A 4,537-nucleotide genomic window follows, 5' to 3' on the forward strand; every position below is an offset into this window, starting at 1 on the left:
GATAAAGAAGATGTGGTCCATATATACAATGGAATATTACTCAGCCATCATAAAGGATGGATACCCAACTTTTATATCAACATGGATGGGACTGGAGGAGATTATGCTAAGTGAACTAAGTCAAGCAGAGAAAGTCAATTATCATATGGTTTCACTTATTTGTGGAATATAAGGGATAGCATGGAGGACATTAGGAGAAGGAAGGGAAAAATGAAGGAAGGGAAATAGGGGGGGGAGTGAGATGAAACATGAGAGACTACGGACTCCAAGTAACAAACTGAGGGTTTTAGAGTGGAGGGGGGGTGGAGGGATGTGTTAGCCCAGTGATGGGTATTAAGGAGGGCAAGTATTGCATGGAGCACTGGGTGTTATATGCAAACAATGAATCATGAAACACTACATCAAAAACTAATGATGTAGTGTATGGTGACTAACATAACATAATAAAATTTTTAAAAAATAGAAAAAAAATAAAAGATTATTATAGGAATTAAAAAAAAAAAGACACACAGCTAATATCCTCAATGGGAAAAAACTGAGAGTTTTCCCTCTAAGGTCAGGAATATGACTATGATGTCCACTCTCACCACTATTGTTCAACATAGTACTAGAAATCCTTACCTCAGTAATCAGACAACAAAAGAAATAAACTGCATCCAAATAGGCAAGGAAGAAGTCAGATTTTTACTCTTCATGGACAACATGATTCTCAATGTAGAAAAACCAAAAGAGTCCACCAAAAAATTGATAGAACTGATAGAAGAATTCAGCCAAGTCACAGGATATAAAATGAATGCACAGAAATCTGTTGCATATCTATGCACCAAAAATGAATCAGCAGAAAGAGAAATCAAGGAATCAATCGCATTTACAATTGCACCCAAAACCATAAGATACCTAGGAATAAACCTATTCAAAGAGGTAAAGGATCCATACTTTGAAAACTATAGAACACTTATGAAAAAAATTGAGGAAGATATAGAGAATGGAAAAACATTCCATGCTCATGGATTGGAAGAACAAATATTGATAAAATGTCTATACTTACCCAAAAGAGTCTACATATTCAATGCAATCTCTACCAAAATAACACCAGCATTTTTCACAGAGGTGGAACAAAGAATGCTAAAATTTGTATGTAACCAGTAAAGACCCAGAATAGCCAAAGTAATGTTCAAAAAGAAAACCAAAGCTGGAGGCATCACAGTTCTGGACTTCAAGCTGTATTACAAAGCTGTAATCATCAAGGTTAGCATGGTACTGGCACAAAAACAGACACACAGATCAATGAAACAAAATAGAGAACACAGAAATGTACCCACAACTATGTGGTCAACTAATCCGTGACAAAGCAGGGAAGAATATCCAATGGAAAAAAGACAGTCTCTTCAAATGGTGTTGGGAAAATTGGATAGTCACATGCAGAAGAATCTAACTGGACCACTTTCTTACACCATACACAAAAGTAAATTCCACATGAATGAAAGACCTAAATGTGAGACAGCATTCCATCAAAAACCTAGGGGAGAACACAGACAGAAACCTCTTTGACCTTGACCACCACAAGTTCTTACTAGACAGGTCTCCAGAGGCAAGGGAAAGAAAAGCAAAAATGAGCTATTATCTTCATCAAGATAAAAAGCTTCTGCACAGTAAAGGAAACAAGAAAACTCACACACAACCAATGGAATGAAAGAAGATATTTGCAAATGACATATCAGATAAAGGGCTAGTATCCAAAATGTATAAAGAAGTGATCAAACTTAACACCCGAAAAAAAAAAAATCCAGCCAAGAAATGGACAGAAGACATGAACAGATATTTCCCAAAAGAAGGCATACAAAATGGGCGCCTGGGTGGCTCAGTTGGTTAAGCGACTGCCTTCCGCTCAGGTCATGATCCTGGAGTCGGGGGATCGAGTCCCGTATCAGACTCCCTGCTCAGCGGGGAGTCTGCTTCTCCCTCTGACCCTCCTCCCTCTCATGCTCTCTCTCTCTCATTCTCTCTCTCAAATAAATAAATAAAATCTTTAAAAAAAAAAGAAGGCATACAAATGTCTAAGAGATACACAAAAAGATGCTGAACGTCACTCATCGTCGGGGAAATACAAATCAAAACCACAATGAAATACCACCTCACACCATCAGAATGGCTGAAATTAACAACTCAGGAAACAACAGATGTTAGTGAAGATGTGGAGAAAGGGGAACCCTATTGCACTGTTGGTGAGAAAGCAAGCTGGTGAAGTCATTCTAGAAAACAGTATGAAGGTTCCTCAAAAAATTAAAAATAGGGAGACATCTGCTTCTGGGGCTGTGGCCATCACATTCCCAGCCTCAGCAGGCCACTGAGCTGCACCTGGTACCAGAAACAGGCACCTCCAATCTCTGAGTCCTGGCTGCCCTTGTGCCACTGTCAGACTTCTCAGCCAGTCATGCTAGATCATCTGAGCTTGATGCCCACACAAATGGATTAAAAGGGCCAGAAGCTAGCTGAACAGATGTTTCAGGGAATTATTCTTTTTCCTGCAATAGTTCGATTTATCTACAGGTACATGGCTCAACAGTTGGGGTGGACTATCTACATAGTTATGACAGGATTTGCTTTTTCATGTTTGTTGACACTTCCTCCATGGCCTATTTATCATTGACATTCCATCAAGTGGTTACCTGTTCAAGACTCAGGCTCAGAAGACAAGAAACCAGGGGAAAGAAAAATTAAGAGGCATGCTAAAAATAACTAATTAGGGTTTTCATGATTCAGCTTTACTATTGCATCTGCTTTTGTTTTGTGTGAGATGAGCTCAAAACATGAGCTAAAACCCACCTCTGCCCTTTTCTTGTGTAGATTTTGTTCCCTTTATATTTCACTTCTAACTCAGTTGGCTTTTGATTTATAAATATTTTAGACTTTCTCTTCATAATCTTCCTCTGAGATGAGAACAGAAAACACAAGTATGCAAAGTTTCTTTCAGGTCTACAAAACTAATGATGAATAAATGCCTCATAAATGATAGTACAATTTAACTGTCAAAGTTTTGTAATTCATTATGAATGGTTAAATTGTTTTAATATTTTCAATTAAAACTCAATGCAAGCAAAAAAAAAAAAAGTTAAAACTACCCTATGACCCAGCAATTGCGTTGTTAGGTATTTATCCAAAGGATACAAACATAGTGATTTGAAGGGCATATGAACCCAAATGTTTATAGCAGCACTATGCACAATAGCTAAAATGTGGAAAGAGCCCAAATGTCCATCGAATGGTGAGTGGATAAAGAAGATGTGGTATATATACAATTGAATATTATTCAGTCATCAAAAGATGAAATCTTGCCATTTGCAATGACATGGATGGAATTAGTGTATTATGCTAAGCAAAGTAAGTCAGAGAATGACAAATACTGTATGATTTTACTAATATGTGGAATTTAATAAACAAAACATAAACATAGGGGAAGGGAAGGAAAAATAAGATAAAAACAGAGAGGGAGGCAAATCATAAGACTCTTAACTATTGGGAACAAACAGAGGATTGCTGGGTGGGAGGGGGTGGGGGATGGAGTAAATGGGTGATGGGCATTAAGGAGGGCATTTGTTATAATGAGCACTGGGTGTTATATGCAAGTGATGAATCTCTAAATTCTACCCTTGAAACTAATATTACACTATATGTTAACTAACGAATTTAAATAAAATCTTGAATGAAAAAATATTTTATGTTGAAAATTGAACTCCACAGGAGTTACAAATTTTATAAATAATAAAACTAGATTTAATTTTAGTTTATTTATTTATAAAATTGTAAAATAAATGTACATGAAAATCTAGGAAAAACTTCAGTCCCATATTTTAAATACTAGCAAAAATCCCTGCTTTTCAAAAGCAGGTTTCAGAAAACCCTGGAATAATAGAAGTCATTTGTTGTATGTAGAATCAACCTACATGGAATTGCAAATTATTTAGAAAACTGCCACACTTTTGGTGTTTAACACAAATTCCTGTTCTAGACATTAATAAGGTCTTAGAATATTGTTTAGAACTTAAAAAAAAACAAACGTTTTTTATTCCCTCCAACTTTGATGTATTCCTCATCCTTTTTGTGTGGTCTTAATTGTCTCCTAGATATTAAATCTTGCTTAGGCACCAGGAAGTAACAATTTAAACCACATTTTTAAGTTATGGCATGTAACAGACAGAAGGAAATACATCAGACAGCCAAAGGTAGTGGGATCCCTGTCTATTTTCCAGCAGGAAGCTGGATTGAGGGGGAATTCAAAAATAAATTCAAGTGGAAATCTCAATTTTAGTGTAATCTTCAGTAAAATTGGACACAGTGTTGAGAAACAACAAAGGGAATAGCTTGTACTGCCCAGTGGTTTCTGCAGATATCTGGGGTTCAAACATTTCATTAAGATTTGGGACATATTATGGTGGAGAAGGACCATTCAAAGCTATAAAATCATGGTCATTTAAATTTGGTAAAACATTGAATGGGTTCTTCAGATCATCCAAATTAGGTCATTAGAATCTTGAAA

General features: G+C 36.3%; 1 pseudogene; it reads left to right on the forward strand.

Moving 5' to 3' along the window:
• The first annotated feature begins 2,434 nt into the window (after positions 1 to 2,434).
• LOC102740082 (signal peptidase complex subunit 1 pseudogene) lies at positions 2,435 to 2,801 on the forward strand (annotated as a pseudogene).
• The last annotated feature ends 1,736 nt before the right edge of the window (positions 2,802 to 4,537 follow it).

The sequence above is a fragment of the Leptonychotes weddellii genome, unplaced genomic scaffold (assembly GCF_054177405.1).
Source record: "Leptonychotes weddellii isolate Sample4059 unplaced genomic scaffold, ASM5417740v2 HiC_scaffold_12247, whole genome shotgun sequence".
In the NCBI taxonomy this organism is placed as follows: domain Eukaryota; kingdom Metazoa; phylum Chordata; class Mammalia; order Carnivora; family Phocidae; genus Leptonychotes; species Leptonychotes weddellii.